This window comes from Pinus tabuliformis, chromosome 9 (assembly GCF_031772625.1).
Source record: "Pinus tabuliformis cultivar Carrire ecotype Pingquan chromosome 9, CPIR1, whole genome shotgun sequence".
In the NCBI taxonomy this organism is placed as follows: domain Eukaryota; kingdom Viridiplantae; phylum Streptophyta; class Pinopsida; order Pinales; family Pinaceae; genus Pinus; species Pinus tabuliformis.
In genome coordinates, this window is record NC_142307.1 from 1,744,859,208 (window position 1) to 1,744,887,074 (window position 27,867).

Sequence of the window (27,867 nt, forward strand, 5' to 3'; positions counted from 1 at the left end):
AATATTTTCCAAGTATACTACTATCCCTTCCTCTAAAAGTATGTGTCCCAAATAATGTATTTTCATTTGACAAAATGATCACTTAATCAAATTAACATACAACTTATGCTCCTATTGTAGTGGCTACAACCACGCTCCAAAATTTTCCCTTAGCTTTGTTTTGGAGCCTCCCTACAACCCATCCTTAGCACCATGTCTTGCACTGTCAAGTACACAAGTTTCGGTGGTTTTCTAGCAGCATGACAGCCTGTGCATGATAGCTTCCGGCATCCCCCTTATAGGTTGTTTCGCTAGACTTGGTCCACCTGCACACTTAGTAGTTCCCTCAATAAATTGTGCAATTCTGGAGGGGAACCAACCTTCCCTCTAAAATTTGCGCAATCCTATCTGGCAGCCTGTTGGGCTCCAGAATTGTGCAATTCTGCCTGTCAACCTTCACTAGAAAAACTGCACAATCTTTCCCAGCAGGACTACTCAGCCCATAAATTGCACAATTATGGGCAACAGTCAATTGATCATCCTAGAAATTGTGCAATCCTTTTGGGCAGCCAGCCCAGCTCCCTCCCAGAAATGCGCAAATTTTCCCTCTAGTCAAGTGGGTTGTTGCATGTGCCATTGGGTTGACTGGTTCCACTCAGGACCGAGAAAACTTGACTTGCATGCATGGGCTGCTTTTTCCCAAAATAAAAAAAGGCAACATGAAAAAAGTATCCCTAGATTTTAGGGAGCTATTTTTAGCAGCTGGAGGTTACATGTAAAGATCGTTTTAGAATCTTTCCTCCAAGTGTCATTATTTCCTAGATTTTTAGCATGTGCATCATGAGCCTCAAACTTATTTATTCAGTGCTTTAGAGCTCACTTATTCACATCGATCTTGGAGCTCTAACATCCCACAACACCTCCAGGAATCTTCGACACATATAGCTCAGCTATTTACAGGTAAGTCCTCTTAACTTGTCTTTTGCAACATTTTTGTCACTTTTTGTGTTTTGTCTTATGTGAGTGTTGTTTGCTTGAATTCTACAAACGCCTTCTATCATTTTCATCCTTATTAGCTTGTACTAGCACTATTTTAGTTTTCATTAACATCTCACTATTGTCGCATGCATGACACTATTTTGCACGAATGGTCGTTGATTTGGAATCTTTCATTCACCGTTTGCATGCATGATCATTCACTCCTGCTTACACTTAGTATTGCCATGCATCCACATTCACACTTACTTTCAGTTGCCCGTCGGCAGGTCTGGAAAACCTTGGCCCGGACTCTACCTCACCAAGACAACATTGCACAATCCTGAGAGGGAAGGCTCTGCCTTCCTCTCAAAAAACGTGCATTTATGCCAAGTGACTATCCTCTAGTCTTGCATTGCGCAATTATGAGAGATAGTGACTATTGGCCTAGAAAATTGCGCAATGCATTCATTGGGCCTGCAACCCTTGCTAGAAAAAATTACGCATTGCGTAATTCCAGTAGCTAGCAGGCTAACCTGGATTGCGCATTGTGCAATTCTAGCAGCCAGCCAGCCTCCAGACAGCCTAGACTACCTTTTTCGCAGTTCTGGTAGCCAATCTCCCGGCCTCCTATGAAGAATTGTGCAATCCTTTCCAATCAATCCCCAAGTATGTTGTATGTCGTTCCTCAAGTTTGCTTTAGTTTTAGTTGATAGATTTCTTGCCATGCATGTCGCTATGTCTCCATATCTAGCAGGTGTTCATCTGTCTCTGAACATTTCAGGATCAATGTCCTCCAAGAGAGTAGGATTAAAGGACACTGACAAAAGTACAACTGGAGCAGCAGATTAACGAGCATCTATGAGTTTTCCGATCTATGAAGACACCAAGAGATTGTAGAAAATGACATTAAGCTGAAATGGCAAGAGGTCAATGATGCATTTGCAGGCACATTTGGGGAAGACCTCGAAGACTGCCAGGTCTATGTGAACATCCACAAGTCTGGCTTGTACCAGATTGCATGTAGGTATCCCATGCTCCCATGCATGGACATGATACATTGGATCGTCTCTCACATTGACCCTGAGATGGTGACATTTAGTAGTGTCAGCAAGACAAAGATTGCAACCTTTAGGGCACAGGATTATGAGCAAATGTATCATATGTCAAAGCTAGTGATCACCATGGAGACACCCTTCAGCATACCCAGCAGCAATGCCAACTCCAGAGATATCTTGAAGAACTGGGTGAAGGAGCTAGCCAAATTCAAGATGACACCCAACCAAGTCTACAAGATGAAGATACTGCAGAAGGTGTATAAATACTTGGTCATCTTTGCATGTTACTTGTATGGACAACTGGCGAGAGAAGGAAAAGCATGCAACTGGTTCAACATGTTGGCTCACCAGCTGAAGGAACAGGTAACAAGAGCTTGATAGCTGCCCAAAGGTAAGCAGGCACAAATCTACATGTTCGCTTACATCTTCGATGAAATTTGTGACTGTCAAGAGTTCCCAGGAATGAAGTGGGCATGGACATCGACAAAGACCTCTGTGAACACTTATTGCAATATGTTGTCTAAATGCAGCTTCAGAGGAGCTATCACACAGTTGTCTAATCATTTTTTCACCTCGGTGTATGGGATGATATTTGAACAAGATCCACCTTGCATGTCAAAGGCAACAATGGAGGCACTAATCGATATAGAAGATTGGTATGCCTCATCATCCAACACCTTCATATGGATGTAGAATGTAGAGAACCCTCTGCATGTTCTGTCGAAGTTTGCCTTGGCAAGCTCATCATGTAGGAAGTATCATATCGCATCTCAGCAGGATTGTCAGCTAGGCTACACTGGAAGAAGAAGGCACGTTGGCCCACTCTTCCATTGCAGATCGGGTTATACAAGATATGAAATTTCAAGCATCCGGATGTCGAAGCAGAGGAGATGAAGAAATATCCATTCGACGCCTGAAGTTATAATCCGCATGACCCGCATTGTCTTGTGAAATACCACTGCACGAGAGTACAATTTACTTGTACCCATGAGGCATGTCATTAGGAAGAGGAAGACCCATGGAGATATTGTCATAGCTTCTCCAGACCCAATGAACCAGTCGGCTTCACTGTGGAATGGTTAGTGAAGCAGCGTGAAGTAGCATCTTGGAGAGCACCAACTGAAATAACAGTAGAGGTAAACATACCAGTGTGAGACAAGGGCAAGAGGAAGATTTCCAATAGCATGGAGGATGAACAAAGCTGCATGTTCCGAGCATACCCACTTGTGCAGAAAGAAGCTTTGGAAATAGAGGTGAAGAGGAGACAACACGATAATATGAATGCACAAAGGCAGAGAGAAAAACAAATAATGGAGGAACCATAGAAGGAGTTTCATGAATTGAAGAAGAAACTCTGAAAGGAACAAGAGCTGCATAGACAGGAGAAGGAAATGAACTAGGAGCAGGTACAGCAGGGGGCGCAACATGTACAAACAGATGAAACTGTGCCCATACAGGTAGTTGACTCATCTGAATAGTGGGCATCAGGCAGACATGGTGAGCCATCCCAGGAGCAGGACTTTGCTCAAGAGATTGAACAAGCACTTGAGCAGATGGATACGAACATGGAGCAACATGAGTTAGAGCAAGACATTGATCTCATGCGTCACAACCAAGAGGTCAACCCACCAGCTTCACCGGATCCAGAAGCGAAGCAAGTCCCAAGCGACCAAGGAGACATTGAGATCCTTGGAGATAATTCAGAGGAGGAGATGCACAACATCTCATTCAATGAGTCCCAACACAAATTTGTGCAGTATCGCAAAGTGTCGACTCTAGAAGATCACAAATCTCTTGCACAATTTGAGGAACGAGTGATCATGTTTGATGTATGCAAAAATCCAGCAACATTGGCCGATACTACTAGATCATATGCCGAACCAACTAGCTCGAGTGTTCATTTCCTGATAGCTGAGAACAAGCCAATGGCTAAGGAATTACAGATGGCCAAGTAGGGAGGAGAATTGGTTACAGTATCTGCCGGAGTAGAGTTGAAGAAGGCAATACTGGATGAAGTATTGTCCCTTGACACAGTCATGCAAACATTGTATTCCAAGTTTGGTACCATGTATAAGGAATTTGTCCATATCAACAGTTGGCAGCAGTGATGTGCAGGGAGAGCTTGTATCTTGTCAAACATGCATGTTGTTTTTTATTACATGCAAACAAGGACAATGAGATATAAGGGAGCCCCACTACACTTGCCTAAGATGATGAAGCCCAAAGAAGTCGAGATGAAGGCACGCATCCAGAGTCAGATTTGGAACTATGATGATCTGTTGCAACTCATCGCTAGTCTACAAGCTTCCCATGCATAGGTATTGAGGAGTATGGATGTTGCCGCACATGCACATGCGATCCCATCTATTGGGAGACTCACCCAAGCTAAGACAAAGTTACAGGTCCGACTGGAGTTTGACTCGTACTTTGATGAGTTGATGCGCATATCCACTAGCCCAGACTTGGTGATCATTGCAGACACCATGCACAAGTATGTTGCTGGTCTGGTTGCACTCAAGACAATGGTGTGCTTGCTATCAGATGAGTTAGACAGAGGAGCCCGAGAAGTGTACCCAAATGCTATGGAGGCAAGAGTTTGTTTCTAGAAAGATGTCACCTTATAATTATTAGATGATCCAAAAATAAAATATTATCATAGGTTATAAAGTTGAATAAAATAATTATTAATTTAAGATATTAAATTAATAATTATTATTCTAGAATGCTTAATTATTTTATGGAGACTTTTAGAATTAGTATATTGTTATAACAAGATATGACTCTCCAAATGTGTCGTATCTTAGGCTCTATTTTAGGAGATTTGTTAGCTAGATGGTTTGAATAGCATTTATTGTAAATGGACACTTGTTATTTAATAAGTGATCCATAATTAGAGGTAGTTAGGACATTGAGCTTATAAATAGCTCATTGCAAGAGTGTTTGGTTGTTCGTGTGTAAACTCTTGCAAAATCAAATATGTAATTGTTTTTTTCTGATTAATAAAATTACGTGTCTGAGGACATTTCTGCCATTATTATGGTATCAGAGCTCTAGTAATGTTGCAATGGATGTGAAGAGGAGATTCCAGCTCTAAAAGGTTGTGGAAAACTCCATTGAATTGTTCAGCGAATGATTGGTATGAAATTTGTCAAGCTTTTGTTCAAAAGAGAATAAATTTTATTATTTTATTGATTTTAGATTTTTAAATCTGAAAATCAATTTTTTGAATTATTATCAAAATCGCTGTGTCTTGAATTTCTATTATTTTCTTGGCTTCAACTTTTACCAAACTTCTGTCAAGTCTTTTGTCATTTTTTCTGGCCTCAACAGTTCCTACTCAAGCAACTTCCAGCTTCTCTGCAAATTCAAGTAGCCTTGCATTTCCATCTAGTTTTACCCTATGTGCAAGCCCACGTGTCCATGCAAAAATAGAAGCAATGTTGTTCGTGCCTCTACTTTCATGATTCCCAAGCAAAACTTTTATATGAGCTGGATATCTTGCTTTTAATAATAAAAGAATCATGAATACTTCAATGTTGTTGTATCCTCTATCGACAAAATCTCCCATAAATATATAATTTGTATCCGACACCTGACGTCCAATCTGGAAAAGTTTCATTAGATCATGAAATTGTCCATGGATGTCTCCACACACTGTCACTAGACTATGAATAGGTTGTATATTAGATTCCTCCACCAGTATCTCCTTCACGTAATCGCACGGAAGCTTAAGTTTGTCCTCTGTAATTGTTAAAGGTCCAACTCCATCACTACTAAATTCCGGAGGACTGGACATGAAGAAATTTAGATTTCCAGCAACCCGCGTTCGAATCTCCAGATCGGATCAATCTCTATTTCTCTCAGATTGCAGAGCATCAATGAAAATGGAGACTTGGCAGACCATATTTCCACTGTGAAAAACACCAAGAAAGTCACTTTAACTGTAAGAGTTCGGCCTCTAGCCCTTTGGCAGTAGGCCCAAGAGTTGTTTCAGCACCAAAAAAAAGCGAAGCCAGTGTTTCCAACCTACTAGCCAGCAAAGCCAGTGAAGCCAGTGAAGCCAGCAAAGCCAGCGAAGCTAGTGAAGGCAGCAAAGCTAGCCTACCAACTAAGCCTTGAGAGCCCATCTAATGAGGAACAGGCCACCAGAGCTTGAACACTAAAAGATTTCAAGGCATTCTGCTCAGAGCAGATTTTAAAGATTTAAACTGACACTGTGTTTACTATTCTTTCTATAATTGTTAAAGGTTTACAAAAGCACTGGTTATAGGGAAATGGATTATTATATGATATCCAATGAGAGCGCAAGTGGATCTGCGCAGAAAATTGCGACAATGGCAGGAAGACAAAGAAGAATGAATTTTTTAATTCAGGTTTAAGATTTTTACAAAGGTATTTTAAATGAAGGAGTTTAAAAGAATACCAATGTTAATGGAGTGATAAGGATTTTTCTCTTGTGTGTAATTTGTAAATTGGAGAGATAAGGAATTTTATATTATTTGAAAAATAATGTTTTTGGAGAAATAAGGTGTGTTGGGTAATTTTTTCAAGAAGTTCTTTTTTATTTTAATTTGGGATCATCACATTGTAACTCAAAGTAATTTTACTTTGAGGGGGGGTAACTTTTGTTTACCAAGTTTTGCAAGGGCATCATTGTAAAAGTCAAATTTTGAAAGTTACCTTGTAATTTTTGAGAAATTGACTAGAGCCAAGTGTTGGCCGCTCTAATTGTTTTCACAATTCGAGCTCCACATAAATTGTCAACCCGAGAAGGTCTTTTTATTCCAAAGGTAATAGCGCACTGGATATGCTCAATTTCAAAAGCAGCTCAATGTTGTAGTAAAAGAAAGACACACATTCATCAATCTATCAATTTACACTCTACTTAATTAAAGCCGAAGTCAATTAAGTTATAGCAGAAACGATTTCTCTGTTACAGCAAAGGAAAATAAATCTATAAGGAAAGAAATCATTCAACCATAGCAGGAACAGGACCCTATTCCTTGGTGGGAACTTCAGCACCTGCTGCCTGGCACTAATCACACTGTAAAAGAAGTAGCCTCAAGAGGTCAAGACCCTATTCCCAGGAACAGGAACCTTCAGCACTTGTCCTCTTGTTTCTAATCACACTGCAGGTAAAAGAAAGCAATCAATGGGAGCAAGACCCTATCCCTTCGTGCAGGGATCTTCAGCACATGCTCTCATCATCCACTCGTGCATTCAATACATGTAGCGCTAAGAAACAGAGTATCGCAAACCATGTAACTAGTGTTTCAGCAACAAAATTAAAGAAAATACAAATACATAAAGAAATAAACAACTACAGAAACAAAAGGGGTGGATCTTGTGAGGAAGGCGGGCCCTTTCCTTCTCACAAGATTCCCCAGGAGAAAGAATTAAACTGGAACGCTCAAAACAAGTCTTTATTCATCTGTCAAGAAACTGATACATTACAAAAAGGAGACTAGCTCCTGTCTCACACAATGCTGTTCTATGAATTACAGTTCGATCCCCCTCTAATGATGATGTCTCCTCTTTTTAAAGAGGAGACATCATTTACAATTTACACAAGAGCGAATATCTTGATTCTGTTCAAAACAAGACTATTCTGTTCTTTCTTAAAAAGAGATACTGTTACAACCGAGACAACATAAGTGCTATCTTCAAGGTAATCCAGGTAACCGTATCTTCGGGCTGCTGCTATTATCCACAAAAAGTTCTTCCAGAATCGCAAATTACGCATAACGGGATTTGCGTGCTTGACGGCTGTTTCAGCAACTGAGTTAGCTGTTTCAGCATCGGGACCAGCTGTTTCAGCAACGGGACCAGCTGTTTCAGCAACGGAGTCGGCTGTTTCAGCAACGAAGTCAGCTGTTTCAGCAACGGCCGCTCGTTCCCAACAAGGCATATAACTTATCTGCGATCTTTGACTTGTGTTAGCAACAATGCACTTCAATAATTGATAAAATATAAGAGTATTATGGAATTAAATGTAAGACAGATTAACCATATAATAAAGAAGAGGTTTCTATATACCTTGGGATAAAGTGAATGATAAAGACATTGAGGTTCATGGTTTTAAGAGTAAAGTGATGTCAAAATATATAGCAAAAATGGTACATAGTGGAGTCCTAACATCCCCCCCAGCTAAAAATGTTGCATGTCCTCAGGCAACCCCTCGTCTGAATCAGAGTCTGAGTACTGGGACTGGCAATGCAAATTACTCAAGCAGTAGCTGGAGAAGGTGGCGTCTGTAGGAGCTCGGAACCCGCTGTTGGTCTGCAACTGTTGCCATGCCGAGGCTTCCTCTCTGTCAGTCAACTGATAATGACTTTGATATTTTTCTGAAGGCAGCCATAAGATTGGAAAACGGAAGTGATACCCAATCCAATTGACTCCACAATGTTGAATGCAATCAATATACTTAGGGACCCTGGACAATGCAGCTTGAAGATTGAGTGGGTTAAAAGGATGATAATCCTGTCTTTCCTTACTTGACTGCTGCCAAAAGATATCATTGGCCTTCAATGCAGCAGGACCCTTCATTCTAATATGCTCTTGACACTTAAAAAGGATTGAAGCCTGTAATTGCTCTATGTGCTCGTTCATTCCCGGCTTCTGCAAGAATTCATAATACTGTGCTATAAACATGGCTGGGCTTACAGGCTCTGGTCTAATCCACAGGAGTTTATTCTCCTCATTATGACTGCTTGCATTGAACGCAGTCTGCCAAGTGAGCTGATTAGACAAAAATGAAGCAAATGCCCTAATTTGTATATCACCTGCAATTGGAGTAAGATTAACTCTCCTTTCTTCAGGAATGGCCTCATTATGAAGGTAGAGTTCGCACAGCAGATGCTGGTCACTTTCAGGGGCCTCCTTAAAGGTCTCAACAAATTTCTCTGAAGTCAGTAATTCATGTGGTCTGCCATATGCTATTGATTTTATTTGAAAATAAACTAGTCGTTCAGTAAGAAAGAGAGAGTAATTTACAGAGGGTTTACGTGTAACCATCAACTTCCGCACCAATGAAAACATCAAGGCTATCCGTTCCTTAGACTGTCTGGCTTCCTTCTTATATTCCCTGTGCTCTTGCAGTATTTGTTCCCAGCTATCCCAGTTAGTATATACATAGCTCTGCCATTGCAACTTATGCTGTCGTAATACTATATCCTGTTCTTCAGCATGTTTCTTCTTCCATCTGTTCAGTTGTTCCAATGGGTCCCATGGCGGAGTCTGTGTCTTTTTAACAGAAGTAGTGGGTTGGGACACTAATTCCTCTGTCTGTATGGCTGCCTCAGAGGTAATGCGTTGGGGCATTGTTTCTTCTGTCGGAATAGCTGCATCAGTAGTAGTGTGCTGGGGCAGTGTTTCTTCTGTCGGAATAGCTGCATCAGTAGTAGTATGCTGGGGCAGTGTTTCTTCTGTCGGAATAGCTGCATCAATAGTAGAGTGCTGGGGCAGTGTTTCTTCTGTCGGAATAGCTGCATCAGTAGTAGTATGCTGGGGCAGTGTTTCTTCTGTCGGAATAGCTGCATCAATAGTAGAGTGCTGGGGCAGTGTTTCTTCTGTCGGAATGGCTGCATCAGTCCACAAAGGATGAGATATCTCTGGTTTGATTTCTTCTTCTTCTTGCACCATAGGGGGTCCTACTGGTTCTTGTGGAGCAGTAGGGCATTCCTCTTGTATTCCCTCTGTCATAATTGTTTCAGGGAGTGGAATTTCAACTACTTTATAGCCTGCATTCTGATAAATGGTGCCACACTCCTTGCACATATATTCCATACATGGCTCCCTATTTTGCATTGAGGCTACATGTGCTAATGTATGGAGATTGAGTTCTTTTTCAAAAGCCTCTCGAGCCATGGCTAATTCATCTCTGTAAGCTTCTAATTCAGACTTCAGGAACTCATTTTCCTGCAGTAGAGATGTCATAGTGTGTGGACCTTGTATGCTGATTGTTTCTGTTGGAATATTTTGTTGATGCACGGTGGTAGCTGGTTGTTGCACCACAATGGGTGGTTCCTGTGTTTCATCCACCGTGCCAGGAATGGATTCTTGTTCTCCAGTGACTAGATCTGATACCACACTGGGTAATCCTTGTGTTTCATCAGGAATGAATTCTTGTTCCTCAGTGACTAGATCTGATACTACACTGGGTAGTCCTTGTGTTTCATCGGGAATGAATTCTTGTTCCTCAGCAACTAGTTCTGATACTACACTGGGTAGTCCTTGTGTTTCATCAGGAATGAATTCTTGTTTCTCAATGACTAGTTCTGATACCACAGTGGGTGGTTCTTGTGTTTCATCCACCGGGCCAGACATGGACTCTTGTGCCTCAGTGACTAGTTCTGGTACCACAGTGGGTGGTTCTTGTGTTTCATCCACTGGGTTAGGAATGGATTCCTGTGTCTCAGTCTCCGGTTCTGGTATTTCAGTCACTGGGCATTTCCCATTATCATCCTGCTTGTTGTATTCCTGTGCCTCAGTGACTGGTTCTTGTGGAGCAGTCACTGGGCATTTCCCACTATTATCCTGCTTGGTGTATTCTTGTGCCTCAGTGACTGGTTCTTGTGTTTCAGTCACTGGGCAAGTGACTGGTTCTTGTGGAGCAGTCACTTCTTGACCCACAAACAATGTCATATTATCCCGAGGCACTGGTTTTTGTGTGACAGTGCCTTCGGACGAGACAGGTTGGGAAGTTTGGGATGGGGATAAGGGTTTTAATAGAATAGTGGCAGGGTTAGGGAAAATGGAAGTGGATTTTGTCTCAACAGTCTTTGTCCTCTTCCTTTTTGATAGGAAGGCAGTAAAATCACTGCCTTTCCTCTTTTTCGAAAGGGAGGGCTTTTTCTTGGGGACAGGGTTTTCCGGAGGGGTAAGAATTTGGGATGTAGACCTTGTCCGTGGTCTGGAGCTTGTGACTGCTGGGGTTTTCCTCTTTTTCTTAACAGGTGAAGAAGGGGGTGTTAGAGAGTCGTCACTAGGGACAGGAATAGTAGAGGGTGTTAGCTCTGCTAACCGAGGCGAGCTCGGGGTTGGGTTGACTGGGGAATGCGGGGTTTCCTCCTGTTGTTCTTCATGAGGAATCTCTGGAATGTCATGAGGATTTTCAGACGGTTGGGACGTTTTCTCTTGCTGAGGAATTTCGACCGGCTGGGGAATTTCAGGTGGGGCTTGCAAAGGGACTTCGGGTAATTGGGGAATTTCTGGTGGGGCTTGCAGAGGGACTTCAGGTGGGGCCTGCGGAGGGACTTCAGGTAGGGCCTGCAGAGGGGGATTTTGCTGAGCAAAACCCCTCTGTATTAGCAGCTGGCATAAGCGGTGATGGGTAAGGGATGACATTGGAGATTTGGCTCGTTTACAATAATACGACATGTTTTTAATACAACCAAGCAGATAATAAGGGATATTGATGAGTCTTCCATTCCTCAAATGATTCAGCAAAACAAAGTCATGATTGTACACTACCTGATAACGCCCCTCACATGTTAGGTAGTGTTTGACGAATTCTTCTACTGATGGCCATGGTTGAGGAAGTGAGTGCAGACTGACCCCGCGGCCTCTGGGTTCCACTTGCTCGTCCGGGCGCAGGAATTCTTGCTGCGCGTTAAGAACGACCTGCTTCCTGCTAAACCAGCGAATGCCCTCAGCTGGCAACCCTGATACCTGAACTATGTCATCCTCTGTCACTGAAATGCGAACCCCTCGGACCACTGAGAAATTGTCTTCAAGGTTTTGTGCAAACTCTAGTACTTCTTCTGCGTTAAATTCTCCCAACCTTTCAAAATATGCTGTCCACCCCGCTTGTTGGAAGATCTGATACACTTCAGGAAAGAACTGAAGAAGACTTATGGAGCCGGGCTCATTTCTAATGGCCGTCCCTCCCATGGCTGAAGCTTTGAGTTTTCCGCAGAGGCACAATACAGTATTCTCAGACCCTGATCGGACTAGTTGTTGCAACAAAGGCTGCGTAGTCTAAATGACGGCAAAAATGGATATGATAACCGGCGGCAGGTTGGTTCATGCGAAATAATTATTCCATTTTCGGAATTCCCCCCCCTACGTATGGTGTAATAATGATTGGACGTGGAAGGATATGCAATCATTATGAAATGAAATCCTCTCTTTTAATATGATTTAACCGAATTACATTAAAACCATATACCTTATACTTTACCTTTGATTAATAATTCGAAGTGTCGGTTGCAATAGCTTTAATGATCATAGAAGGGTCTGTGGATTGTTAGACGAAGGTGTAATTGAGTCTGGTATATGCCAAATATCGTGAAGAACCAGGAAGCTTTTATGAGAGCAAGGAGGGATACTGCTTTGATGATAACCAATTGCTGAGACTGTTGTTTAAGCAACTGAAGAATGAACGATACCTTGCTGAAACAGGTGTTTCAGCAATCGGGGGAAATCAATAATGCATTGCTGAAACAGGTGTTTCAGCAACGGAGGAAATCAATGATATGTTGCTGAGACAGGTGTTTCAGCAACGGAAAAAGCTGGTGTTACGTTGCTGAAACAGGTGTTTCAGCAACGGGAAAAATCAGAGAATTGGGATGACTGACTTAGGTCTGTGAATGGTAAGGGATTATTTCAGCAGTAAGGGGTGGGGAATACTGACTGAAGGAGGATATTTCAGGAATGGTGGGAGTGATAGAAATAATGTAAGTATGGGGGGATATAGCTTTTAGGAAAGGGGGTAAAATGATGGGAAGAAGCTTCTTGATTTAAAGCTTCAGATCTTCTCATGATGAATCTGTCCTCCTTATTGCTTTTCCAAAATCTGCAAAAATTCAATTGTAATATGCCAATCCTTGACAGGGATTATTAGTGCTAAATCTAATCTAATACTAAAAATACAGTGCAGAAAATTAAGTGCTGTGAGGAGCAGAAGACTCCCCTAGAAAAAGATAATGAATATCAGTCATGCAAGCAGTCTTGAAATCCTCTTTAGAAACAGGGCGCTCATACAAACGGAGCCTATGGCCATTGACTAGTAGAGGTGTTTTAGCATCATCAATTGTTACAAGTCTTACCGTTCCGTTTGGAAAGACATCATCTACTTCATATGGTCCAAGCCAACGTGTACGTAGCTTTCCTTGAAAATTTTCAAACCGAGAGTCATACAGCAAGGCCCAATTACCTTTTTGGAACTGCTTGTGTTTGATAATTTTGTCATGCCACTTCATCCTTTGTTGCTGAATCATGTTTGTTTGGTGAATGGCATCCAATCTCTTTTCATCCAACTCCAAAAGCTGCTGCAATCTAGCTGTCTGCACATCATTCAAATCAAGATTAACAGCTAAGGCAGTCTTTAAAGTTTTAATTTCAAATTCCACAGGAAAAATAGCATTTTTACCATAAACCAATTCATAGGGAGAAAAACCTGTAGTGTTTCTCCAAGTAGTCCTGTAAGCCCATAATGCCTCAGGGAGCCTTTGGGACCAATCCTTTCGGTTGTCCTTCACTGTTTTAGTTAGAATGGCCTCTAAAACTTTGTTTGTGCTTTCCACCTGCCCATTGGCCTGGGGGTGGTATGGTGTAATCATTCTATGTTGAATATGATATTTGTGAAGGGTAGATTTAAAACCATGAGAATTGAATGGAGGTCCTCCATCAGTAACTAGCTCTCTGGGAATTCCAAATCTAGTGAAAATGTCTTCAAACAAGAAGGCCAGAACAGCCTCTTCATTGGCTCTAATAAGTGCTTTGGCCTCCACCCACTTAGTCATATAGTCTGTACAGACTAATATATAGGTCCTTTGATTGGATGGAGGGTTAATGGGTCCTATGAAGTCCAAGGCCCATCTTTCAAATGGTTCAGAAACTACCTGGGGGTTTAATGGCATTTGGTCTCTATGATTGGGTTGACCCATTCTCTGGCAACTGTCACAAGCCCTTACATATTTCTTTGCATCCTTAAATAATGAGGGCCAATAGTAACCCATCCTCAGAATTTTATGCGCTGTTCTTTTATCAGCAAAATGGCCTCCACAAGGGCCATCATGACAAGCTTTCAATATGTCATACACTTCATCTTCTCTAATGCATCTTCGGATCTCCTGATCAAGCCCAGTATAGAAGAGACATCCGCTTATCCAACTGTACCTGGCACTTTGTTGAACAATTCTTCTCTTTTCTCTATATGACAGGTGTGCTGGTAGTTTTCCTGCAACCAAGTAATTAGCAATATCTGCATACCATGGAGAATGAGCAGAAACTGCAAACAAATATTCGTCAGGAAAACTATCATCTACTGGAATGTCATTGTCAGTTTTTAACCGTGAAAGAAAATCAGCCACCACATTTTCCTTACCAGGCCGATCTACAATTGTAATATCAAATTCCTGCAATAGTAATAGCCATCTGGTAACTCTAGCATTTGTGACAGATTTGTTCATTAAGTATTTAATAGCTGAATGATCCGTGTGCACAAAAGTAGGATAACCAGTAATATAGTGTCTGAATTTATTAATGGCATAGATTACTGCAAGGAACTCTTTCTCGGTAACTGTATAGTTAAGCTCAGCAGAGGTCATATTCTTACTGATAAAGTATATAGCATAAGGAAGATGATTTTCCTCTTGTCCCAAGACCGCTCCAATAGCAACATCTGAAGCATCAGAGGATATGTGAAACGGAAGATTCCAGTCAGGCCCCCTCAAAATAGGAGCAGTAGACAGCTGATGCTTCAGTTCTTCAAAAGCTTTTTGACAAGAATTAGTCCACTTGAATTCAGCATTTTTCATAAGCAATACAAACAATGGAGAAGCTATTTTAGAGAAATCTTTAATAAATCTCCTATAATAACCAGCATGTCCTAGAAAACTTCTCACATCAGTTTGAGTTTTAGGAACAGAAAGATTCTGAATGACTAATATTTTAGATGGGTCTACCTGAATACCTAGAGATGAAATAAAATGTCCAAGCACTATTCCCTCACTCATCATCATGTGGCATTTTTCGGTACTTAAGGAAAGGTGGGCTTGAATACATCTTTTAAGTACTTTCTCAAGGTTTTGTAATGCCTCTTCAAAAGACACACCATAGGGGGTAAAATCATCCATAAATATTTCCATACAATCATTCAGCATATCGGAAAAAATTCCTATAACAGCTCTTTGAAAGGTTGCTGGTGCATTGCACAACCCAAATGGAAGAACTCTATAGGCGAAAGTTCCCCAAGGGCTGGTGAAAGTGGTCTTGTCTTGATCCTGGGGTGCAATTTTTATCTGATTATACCCACTGAATCCATCTAGAAAAGAAAAGAATTTCTTCCCTGCAAGACTGTCCAACACCTGATCAATGAAAGGTAAGGGAAAGTGATCCTTTTGGGTAGCTTTGTTTAAAGCCCTATAGTCAACACATACCCTCCATTTCCCGTTTTTCTTAGGAACAATTACTAACGGGGAAACCCATTCACTGTCAGATATGGGGTATATAAATCCTGCGTTAAGCAATTTTTGAAGTTCTTCTTTAACAATTTCTCGTAAATTAGGATTCATTCGTCTTTGGGGTTGACAAACAGGTCGGCATCCTTCTTTAATGTAAATTCTATGAGTACATAATTCAGAAGAAATACCTTTCATGTCCGTGTAATCCCAGGCAAATGCCTCCTTATATTCGTGTAATAACTTCATTAGTTGCTGTGTTTTAGCATCTGTTAGATCAGGATTTATGTTTAATGTCTTACCGGGTTCAATTTCAACTGCTATGCTCTTAGATGGGATCGTGGTTAAAGTTTGAGATGAATCTTCAGGTTCAATCTTTTCTTGTACATCCGTTTCAAAAATTGCAGTTAATTGATTGTGTGTTTCAGCAATAACAGAAGAAGGTTCACAAATAAAATTATTGATTATCTCATCCTCTGTATTGTCTTTAAGAGTTAAAGCTTGTCCTATAGTTAGAATCGGCTGAACATCATTATCATCATAATCCATCCATATAGAATATTCATTATTAACTACTGGCGTAGCGTGAGGATAAAGAGTTAATTGTTTTGTTTCATAACCATTAGAAATTGTCATTGAACCAGATCTGCAACTAATAAATGCATCAGCTGTGGCCAACCATGGCCTTCCTAGAATTAAGGGATGTCCCCCCAGCTTTGTTTTAGTTTGCAATACAACAAAATCAGCTGGATATTTCCAGGATTCAACTGAAATGAGAAGGTCTTCAACAACCCCTTCTGGCTTAATTGTGGAACGGTCAGCTAACTCTAAAATGGTGGGTGTATCTCTGATTGTGTTATTCAGCTGTAACAATTGTGAAGTTTCCAGAGTCATTATATTAATTGCTGCACCTAAGTCTACCAAAACTCGGGGAATCACTGCTTTACCAATCTGAACTGTAACAGTAGGATGGCCAGGATCACCATATTTTACAGGAGGGGCTTTTCCGGACATTAATGCAGACAAGTCTCCCATCACATGTACTGTAAGGGGATCCTTGGTTTTCCTACCAGGTTTCTTAACACAAATATCCCTTAATGTTTTGGCATAAATTGGTACATCTCTTAATGCTTGTAAAAGTAGAATTTTAATATACAAATTTTGCAATTCCCCCATAAAATTAAAAGCAGGTGTTTCAGCTGCTTTGGTTAAAACCAAACGCTCGGGGAATGGAGGTTCTGTTAATTCAACATTTTTGTTAGGAGGTGGTTGAGCTTCTTTTTGTTTCTCAGTTTCATTTTTATCTGCATCAGTTATGTCATCTATGATAGGCTCTACTACTCTTCCAGATCTCAAGTGAATATCATTACATTGCATAGTAGGAAATATAGACTGATTCTGAATATCAATGACTTGCACAGCTTTATTATTGGGGTTAGGATTTGGTTGCGCAGGTAGTTGGGGTCTCATTTGGTTGTTTGGTGGGGCATTTGATGGCAGAGAGAGTGATTGTTGGAATTGAGGCATTTGATTTGGGTATGGGAGTGATTGACTATTCCAACTTGGGTTCCAAGGATTGAAAGGAGGTGGTTGCTGTGGAGGCCAAGGAGTCCACATTGAAGGGTCAACAAAGGGAGGGTTTTGCATTTGCATGGGTGGGAAATTCATTTGATTGAAAAGTGGATATTGCATTTGGTTGAAGGGGGGGTAGCTTGTTTGGCCAAAAGCAGAATAATTGTTCCAACGATTAAATGGCATACCAGAGTTCGTACCTTGCCCTTTAGGTTGCCATTGTCTTCTTTGAGTTAGCAGGTAGACTGCTTCAGCTTCTTCCTCCGTTGGCTGCATCGCTGCTTTTATTCCTGGTAGAGATGGACATTGTTCTGTCTCATGATCTTTCTCACAAAGGGTGCAAACTGGTACTTTATCTCTTGGACACTCCCTTAGTGGATGTTTGTCTCTACATTTCGGGCAATAGACAGCCAGAGTTGCTTCTGCTTCAGCCTGCTTCTTCTTAACCTGCAAAGTGTCAATCTGCGAAGCAAAAGAACTTAGCATTTCGGTTTTAAATTCTTCAAGTAAATTACCTATTTCTGCTCTTGTCGCTCCTCCATTGGCTGATTTCTGTACCCTTGAATAGGTGGAATCTCTTATTCTGTTCCTTGCAGCTCCCCTAGAACACCTTTTAGCAAGTTCACAAATCTCATCATATGATTCCTTAGATATATCTCCCTTAGCAAGCATATTTAACATATTTAAACAATCATCCCTTAAACCTCTAAGTAATATTGTTTTACGAATTTCCTTACTTATATCTGGATGATCGGATCTCTGTATGTTGTATTGCAATCTTTCGATGTAGTCCTCCAGGCTTTCATCCGATTTTTGTGCCATATTGAATAATTCATCCTTCTTCTCTCTCGTCTGGCAGTAGTCTTGATATTTAAGCAGAAATTTTTGTTTCATTTGCTCCCATGTTGTGATTACCTGACTTCCAAGGCTCATGAACCATCTCAAGGCATTCCCTTTTAAGGTGGCTGGAAACAGTTTCAACTTTTGAGCATTAGTAACATAATCATAACTTCTGCATAAAATATCAAATTCAAAAAGAAATTCGTCAGGATCCTCAGTAGATAAACCATGAAAGTTAGGTAGGGCAGACAATGGGATATTTTTCATTGTTCCTGCAGGAAGATCACTGATGGGAAATCCCAAGGTAGAAAGGGAATTTTCATCCCTTCTTTCTTCTTCAGGACCTGCACGTCCTCCTCCAAAGAGGAATGCATCATTATTATCTTCCATTGTTGGCCCTCCTACTGCGCTTTCTCGATCGTCAGAATCCTCTATTGGTTCTTTAATGTTTTCTACCGGTCGTCCAGCACTTTCTACTATTTCCTCAATGTGTTCTACTGATCTGCTAATACTTCCTTCTGACTCTTCAGTGCTGACTGCTGGTTCCTCTGTATTTTCAGGACCCACAACTTCCTCTGTTCTGTAATCTGACTGAGGGGAACGCTGAAATTTTGATTTCCGAGAACTTAACCTTTGTGATGATTCAGCCTTTGATACAATCTCGTCAATAAACGTTTTTCGTCCTCCCCAGCCTTTGCCACCTGCGCGGTTATTTTTCTTCTGGTTTCCTCGTCCTCTCATGCAATCTGCACATTAAAAGAAAACAAATGAATGCTTGTTGAAATCTATAATTACCTTCCCCGGCAACGGCGCCAAAATGTTGGCCGCTCTAATTGTTTTCACAATTCGAGCTCCACATAAATTGTCAACCCGAGAAGGTCTTTTTATTCCAAAGGTAATAGCGCACTGGATATGCTCAATTTCAAAAGCAGCTCAATGTTGTAGTAAAAGAAAGACACACATTCATCAATCTATCAATTTACACTCTACTTAATTAAAGCCGAAGTCAATTAAGTTATAGCAGAAACGATTTCTCTGTTACAGCAAAGGAAAATAAATCTATAAGGAAAGAAATCATTCAACCATAGCAGGAACAGGACCCTATTCCTTGGTGGGAACTTCAGCACCTGCTGCCTGGCACTAATCACACTGTAAAAGAAGTAGCCTCAAGAGGTCAAGACCCTATTCCCAGGAACAGGAACCTTCAGCACTTGTCCTCTTGTTTCTAATCACACTGCAGGTAAAAGAAAGCAATCAATGGGAGCAAGACCCTATCCCTTCGTGCAGGGATCTTCAGCACATGCTCTCATCATCCACTCGTGCATTCAATACATGTAGCGCTAAGAAACAGAGTATCGCAAACCATGTAACTAGTGTTTCAGCAACAGAATTAAAGAAAATACAAATACATAAAGAAATAAACAACTACAGAAACAAAAGGGGTGGATCTTGTGAGGAAGGCGGGCCCTTTCCTTCTCACAAGATTCCCCAGGAGAAAGAATTAAACTGGAACGCTCAAAACAAGTCTTTATTCATCTGTCAAGAAACTGATACATTACAAAAAGGAGACTAGCTCCTGTCTCACACAATGCTGTTCTATGAATTACAGTTCGATCCCCCTCTAATGATGATGTCTCCTCTTTTTAAAGAGGAGACATCATTTACAATTTACACAAGAGCGAATATCTTGATTCTGTTCAAAACAAGACTATTCTGTTCTTTCTTAAAAAGAGATACTGTTACAACCGAGACAACAGAAGTGCTATCTTCAAGGTAATCCAGGTAACCGTATCTTCGGGCTGCTGCTATTATCCACAAAAAGTTCTTCCAGAATCGCAAATTACGCATAACGGGATTTGCGTGCTTGACGGCTGTTTCAGCAACTGAGTTAGCTGTTTCAGCATCGGGACCAGCTGTTTCAGCAACGGGACCAGCTGTTTCAGCAACGGAGTCGGCTGTTTCAGCAACGAAGTCAGCTGTTTCAGCAACGGCCGCTCGTTCCCAACAAGGCATATAACTTATCTGCGATCTTTGACTTGTGTTAGCAACAATGCACTTCAATAATTGATAAAATATAAGAGTATTATGGAATTAAATGTAAGACAGATTAACCATATAATAAAGAAGAGGTTTCTATATACCTTGGGATAAAGTGAATGATAAAGACATTGAGGTTCATGGTTTTAAGAGTAAAGTGATGTCAAAATATATAGCAAAAATGGTACATAGTGGAGTCCTAACACCAAGTGCAAAGCTTAGTCATTTTTCTCCTGCTTCAATACGACGGTCAAGGCCAAGCCTCGATAGATTGTGTTTTTTGCGTGGTGTGTTGTGTTGCCCATCTTGAAATTTTTGTTTTGATTCTTGGTGCGAAGCTTCAACGCTACAATGTCTAAGTTTATTAATTTGTTTTCTTATACCGACAAACTTGAAGGCACAAAATTCTATAAAACATGGCACCGTCTCATCGAAAGCACTCTCATTTACAATGAATTATGGCTAGGTATACGTGATGGAGATATTAAGCTGAATAAACCCACAAATGCAGCTGCACTAGCAAAATGGGAAGTTAATAATGCCAAAGCCTTAGCTCTTATTATATCTTCTGTCAATGATGAGATGTATGTCCATATAGAAAATGCTACAAATGCATGGTCTGCTTTGAAAAATTTTATAGACCTCTTTGATACTTAGCCTGAATCAAAGAAAGTTGATCTACAATTAAAATTGTTGCAACAAAAATTCACTGAAGGAAGTGATGTTCTTGAATATATTGCAAGACTTAAGAATATTAGGCAAGAAATCATTAATGTTGTTTTTCCAGCAATAGATGATAGCTTTATGGTCACAATTGTAATTTCTGGACTTCCTTCTTTCTACACGCATTTTTTGGAGACTTTACAATTAACTGGGAAATTAGAGCAATTAAAGTTTGATGAGCTCTGTGAAATTTTGACCCAACATGATAAAACCTTTGGGAAGAAGAAGAAAGTTGGTGATGATGTTTTTTTCCACAGAGGCTAGCACTAGTAAATCATCAACAGACAGTTCTTGAGACAAAGGTAGAGGGAATCAGAATCAAGCAGCACATAATGTTCAAAGTCGAGGTCAAAGCCAAAGCAGTGGAAACAACTTTAATGGAGGCAACAGTTCAGGAAGGAGTAATTTTCAAGGTAGAGGAAATCACCAAGGAAGAGGCATTTTTCAAGGACAAGGAAATAATAATCAAGGTAGAGGACAATCTCAACATAGAAGTCAAAGCAAAGGTAGAGGACAATCTTCAAGAAGAGGAAGAGACTTAAGTCAAATTGTGTGTCGAAGATGTAACAAAGTTGGCCATTATGCTGAAGATTGTCGAACTTCTCTTAATAAAATTCCCAAGTTTCAGGAACATTCAACGCAATTTGTAAATGATCAAGATGATGATAACTCAGAATATGTTTTTACTTCCTCACCAACATCACAACTTTCAACCCATCTTAGAAGTGATTATGAAGATGCCTAGATCTTGGACTTAGGGGCAACTCAACACATGACTTGTCGACGTGATTTTTTTTGGAATTTTCAAGATTTCTAACTTAATTCCATTTTTCTTGCTAATGATACAAAACATACACCTTATGGAAAAGGAGCAGTTAAAGTTTTTCTCCCTAGCATTGGAGAAAAAATGATTTCCAATGTACGGTATGTACCAACTTTTAAGAAAAATTTGCTCTCTTTAGTCACGATTCGACAAGCAGGACATCAAGTGATTATGGAAGATGGTTTAGTCAAGATTAATAAAGTCAAGCAGAGCTTGAAAATAGTCATGACAGGTTATGAAGATGGAAAACTATTATGGATGAAAGGGATAGTTATTCCAAGGCATTCTGATTTTGTAGGGGCAGTGACTACAGGTATTTCACTTGTAAGACTATGGCATGTAAGATATGTATATTTAAATTTTGAGAGTCTTTCTCAATTGCAGAAACAAGGAATGGTTAAAGGACTTCCCACTTTCAAAAGGGAAAATGCAAAATGTGAAGCTTTCATTTATGGCAAACAAAGTCAAGAAAGTTTTCCAACAAGTTCATGGTGTGCAAACAGATGGCTACAACTAGTTCACAGTGATGTTTGTGGACCACTACAAACTTCATTTGGTGGTTGAAAATATTTCTTACTATTCATTGACAATTTCAGTAGAATGACTTGGGTTTACTTCATGAAGAACAAGTCAGAAGCATTTGAGAAGTTTAAAATTTTTCGCCGACTTGTTGAAAATGAAGTCAAAGAAAAGATAGGTACTCTCAGGACGGATAATGGGGGAGAATTCACCTCAAATGAATTCAAAACTTATTGCAATGAAAATGGCATATGACGACATCTTACTAATGTTTACACTCCACAGCAAAATGGAGTAGTCGAAAGAATGAATTGCACCTTGTTAGGAATGGCAAGATCCATGTTAACTTTCAAGAGGTTAAGTCCAACATATTGGGCAGAAGCAATACATACAGCTGTCTACTTAAGAAACAGATCTCCAACTGCTTCTTTAGACAGAATCACACCTTAAGAAGCTTGGTTTGGTTTCAAACCTCGAGTTAAACATCTTAGAGTTTTTGGATCAGTATGTTATGCCTTAGTTCCGAAAGAAAAACGAACTAAGCTTGACTCAAGAAGTTTAAAATGCACAATGATTGGCTATTCTGATGAGAAGAAAGGGTATCGACTTTTGACCAATGGAAAATTCATTGTCAGAAGGGATGTCATTTTTTATGAAACTGAGAGTAAGAGTGCAAAAGAAATCGAAAATCATCTTCACAAGTTAGAAACTAAGGGAAATAAAAGAAATGAAAAATGCAAAGTCAACCAACTTCATCAAATTGGTATGAACTTGATTTTCCTTCCTCTAAAGATGAGTCATCCAGTCCATCTACATCAACAACATCATCTGGGTCTTCTAGCAGTTCATCCGCATCTCCAAGAAACAACAGTTCTTCTGATAGTGATTCTCAAGACTCTTCACCTGAACGAAGAACGTCAGTTTATATTAATCCTCTTTACAATGATGGAGATTTTTCAGAAGCACAAACAAGTGAGCACTAACTACTGAAATGGGCAGTTCAACTTTTGAAATATGTAAAGCCTGATGAGTAGAATAAAACAGGCACCAGAAGGGCACATAGAAGTGAAGGCAATTTTTCCTTGTTAGCAAATGATTTTACTAAACATTCCTGTTGGAAATAATACTGAGAGGGGGGGTGAATCAGTATTATCAAATCAATAAAAATTTTCCATTTCCATACTTAGATATATATACGCTACTTCAATCAAGGGAACCCGCGTGTATACGCAACTGTGTCTAATGCAACTAGCGTATATCCAGAATAATTATGATTCAGTTAATCCATTAAATTTTGATCTTTAGTTAGTGCATCAGAACTTCATTAACCATATGTACAGTAAGCAGGTGTAGTAAAACAGAACAGATCATCACACACAAGAAGCACACATGAACACCATGATATAAGGTGGAAACCCAATGTGGGTGAAAACCACTTGCTGCAAGTCATCTCTATCTTATTTTAATAAGAAACTTCATTTTACAATAGTTCTATACTGGTGCAGTCTTATACCAGTACGTAGGCTTCTACCTGCAAAGGGCTACAACCCTCTCTCGTTTTCCAGACTCTCCTGGATGGGAGCTACAACCCCCTTAGCTCTTGTATTAGTTGATCCATTTACTAGTATGTAGGTGCCTGCCTACTAAATGCTCCAATCTTCACTTGTTCTCTAGCTACTACTGGAAGGGAGCTACCACCCCCTTGGCTCTTGTACTAGCTGATGTACTAGTATGTAGGCGCTAGCCTACAATCTCCTTTCATCCTCCAAGGACCACATTTCACACATTCTTAGACTGGATACTCCTGAAGCACAACACTATAATCTGAAGGCCACGTTTCATCCAATTTTCATACTGGACCCATAAAAATCATTGAAGCACAAAACAATCAATACTAGCATCATCAATTTCTGAATCACAGAAACACTTAAACCCTGTCAACAACACAGTCACCAGAACATAGAGCGGACAATAGAACTCTGCAATAACAATCAAACCCAACTGCAACTTCAAACATCATACTTCATAATGTATATGCTACTATGATGAATCAAAACGTCGTACATACGCGCTTTCGCCAAAGCCAACCCACATACAGATCTACAAATATTTTCTCATAAATTTGCAGTTGTACTAGACATCAATCATACCCATAAAATTTACAGAACATTACATGCGTCAGTATACAGATCTAGAATAAACAAGATCAAACCGTATAGAGATGATTCATTCCAAGCCATTAGATCCCGATCTATCCTTGGATCTTGTTCTCCATCAACCGTTGATATTCCTCCTTAGCTTAGGTCAAGCAATACATCACAAACTCATAACCCGCATATTGGATCTCATGCTTCATCAGATATTCAAGACTTTTTCCATACCTTTGCCTAATGATCTTCTTCTCCTTTTATAGTCTTAGGCCTTACTCAATACCATGGTCCAAAACCATTGAGAACCAATACTAGGGACCCAATACCTTGGTTCAACACTTCGACGCAATACTAAGGACCAAAACCAAAGGTCTAAATACCATGGACCCAAAAAATAAGCTTTCCCACATGTACGTGCTTTTCCATGCATGAAAGTGCGTGCATACACATACACGACTTTTGATCGGCAATCCCGCGTGTATACGCACCTTTGTATTAGTGAAGCTGCGTGTATACCCTACTTGGTATATAGTGAACCTGCGTATATACGTGACTTGGTACATAGTGAACCTGCTTATAACTTGCGTGTATACCCTACTTGGTATATATTGAACCTGCGTATATACTTTGAGCCTGCATATATACTCTTCTTTCTTCATTCTTTGTAGTCTGATCATCAATTCCTTGCCACTGACCTGCTGCACTATGATTTGTCATCTGTGTGATTTGTCATCAAGGACAACACTTGTCTCATAATGCCAACAATATCCCCCTTTGGACTTGATGGCAAAGCTAACTTGTCATTACTGAGAATTGTCATCTGATTCCTTTAAGTTGTCCTGCATCTCATGCATTCAGTCACATCTGATATCTCTTCTGTAGATTCATCTAGTTATAAATAAGTGAGATGTTCTTCTATGAGTGGGTTGCCATCAAGTACAACACATGCATCATAATTCCAACAATCTCCCCCTTTGGACTTGATGGCAACAACACCAAATCGCTCTCCCCCTTTGACATCAAGGGCAAAGGGTGGACCAAGATATTATCTTTCCTTGATAAACATTCTACTGTCCATACTCCCCCCGAGTACCTGCTGAAATCTCTGAATGTGCTCCCCCTTTGTATATGCCAAGGTGTACCAATCTGTCCATGCTCCCTCTAAGTACATGCTGAAAGCTCTGCTCTTGTTGAAGTGTGTTGTTCATGCTCCCCCTGACTGTAAGCAAGGTCTGCAAAAAGATGTTCTACAAGAAAGAACATGAATCTATACATCATAAGTGACCTTCCTAGCACCAAAGACTCATAAATACATCCATCTCCCAACCAAGTGGGGATATACCATAATTAACTCATCTACCCAACCAAGTGGGGATACACCAGAAGTTTACATATGACAAATAAGTACATTACATTATTCATCCCAGACATAGTGGGGAAACCAACATAGGCCATTACATGACCTTGATAAGACGATATATACATGACATAGAGACAAAATATTTAAAACAATTCTATGAAAGCCATCAGCAGCATCTGTCAATCATCATTCAGATCAGCAACCATGTTCTCCTTCTGCACATGTTCCACCTGAAATCAAATCATATACGCGACTGTATCCACAGAAACAAGCGTATATACGCGGATGTTCTTCATAAAACTCACGTACAACAACTTCCAGATTAGCAACCTGTAAATGTCCTGTAACAAGGTATGTCTGCATATAGATATCAACTCATCCTTTTGATCATCATCATAAAATTATTCACATTATATCATATGTGAAAAACACCATAGTCATCTCACCATCGTCAAGATCTGCATGATACCATCCATGTAACATTACACGGGAATATCCCTTATCTGACAATCATCAATCAACATATGTGAGTATCAACCTATCATCATATAGGTAAGAACTCATCATCATCATATCTCCAACAATGCAACTTTGAGTAATCATTCATGTATCTAGCACTATGTATCTTGAGCTCAAGATCATTTGTTAAGACTTCTTTATATCATCAACATCAACAACCCTCATCCACATGAGCACCAATAATTATATGATCTTTATGCATATGATGACAACAGCATCAAGTAAAGAAGATGTGTATTCAAGCTGTGTACTTCTCCTTATCCTTATGAAGATCACCATGTAAACACCATATATGCATCATTAGAGAATCAACCATAAATCTGATCTGAACATCAACTATGTAACCCCAAGAATCATATGAGATTTCGTCATGGATAACTCATAACCATATCATAGCAAGATATATCATTTAGCCATATAAGCATCATCACTAAGGACATAATACCAACAATGCATTATTCAAAACATAAAATCCCCCTGAATTTGTGCCATCTGTTTACTGTCAGATCTGATCATGCATATATCAACAAGAAGTATCACGACATCATCATCATCAAGTTAGGATCAAAAACACTTCTAAACATCTTATGAGTATCAAGACATTTCCACACATCATTAGCAGATTGTAACCATTATCAAACAGAGCAAATAATAGACTGAATCATATCATATCCTTTTTTTGAGCCAGTCCCTACTGCTTTTCCTCAGACTGACATATACATACTGTGCAGTGTCTAACTCGCGTATATACATGACTTCCCTTTATGAAACTTGCGTATGAGATTTAGGACACTGAAGTTTTACACTTTCAGCTCCCCCTGAGTCTATTATGTCTGTGTTATGCTGTGTCTAAGTACATTGTGCTGTGCCACATCTTTCTGACTGTACTTCCTTCTTCTTCCATATCTTTAAGCGTGATGATGTTTTCTCCTTTTGGTATGGTGCCCGTACTTTGTTCCTGCATTCCTTTGCTATATGTCCAAGCTTGTTACATGCATAACATCTTACCTGTTTCATATTCCTCCTGTAGCAATCAACAACTTTGTGACCAAACATATTGCAAGAAAAGAAATATCCATTAAAGTACCTGGAATGTGATGATATTTCTGCATGACGGTCTTGAACCACTCTTCTTTTGCATCTAGCTGCAACATGTCCAAGATTATGACATACATAACATTCAACATTATTCATTGGAGGAGTAAAAGATTTTCTTTGAAGAATTTCTTTCCTTGGCTGTTGATGGGGTTGACCTCTCATCTCCTTGTTGAGCATTTCAGATTTTGCATTAGATTCCCTTGTCTTACTTTGTGAACTAGATTCTTCTTCAACAGATTCATGAAAACCAAGACCAGCTTTGATAGCAGGAGAACTTTGACTACTAAGACTACCATCCAAGATCTTAGTACTATCTTGAAATCTTAAGAGCTTATCTTTTCTTCTAATTTATCTTTTAGAATATTTACCTCAACCTGATGTTGCTCTTCCTTTTCAAGATACTGCTTCTTCATGTTTTCTTCAACATTTCTTCCTTCTTCCAACTGATGTCTTAGATCAAGAACTTCATTTTCTTGTTTTTCATGAGCTTGGAGTAGTTCTTTATTCTGCTTCTTTGATTCTTCAAGATATTCCTTTAGTGAGATGATTGTAGCTTCAAGTCGTTCATAGTAACTGGATCTATCTCTGAGTTTCTTGATTGTTGTGCTTCTTTCATTTACTTCATTTCTTAATGATATCACTTCATCCTGTAACTTTTGATATTTTTCCTTGAATAGCTTCCTTACCTTGTTACCTTCATCTAGTTGAGCTTTTAGTTTGGTAGCTACTTCTTTGAAGGCACATTCCCTTTTGTTCAATACATCTTGTTGATCTCTAATTTTGTCTGTTAGCCTTTTAAATTCTGCCTCTA

At 39.8% G+C, this 27,867-nt stretch overlaps 1 pseudogene; it reads right to left on the bottom strand.

Annotated features, from left to right (window-relative positions):
* Positions 1-5,349: 5,349 nt before the first annotated feature.
* LOC149155686 (phytochrome-associated serine/threonine-protein phosphatase 3 pseudogene) lies at positions 5,350-5,808 on the bottom strand (annotated as a pseudogene).
* Positions 5,809-27,867: the final 22,059 nt, after the last annotated feature.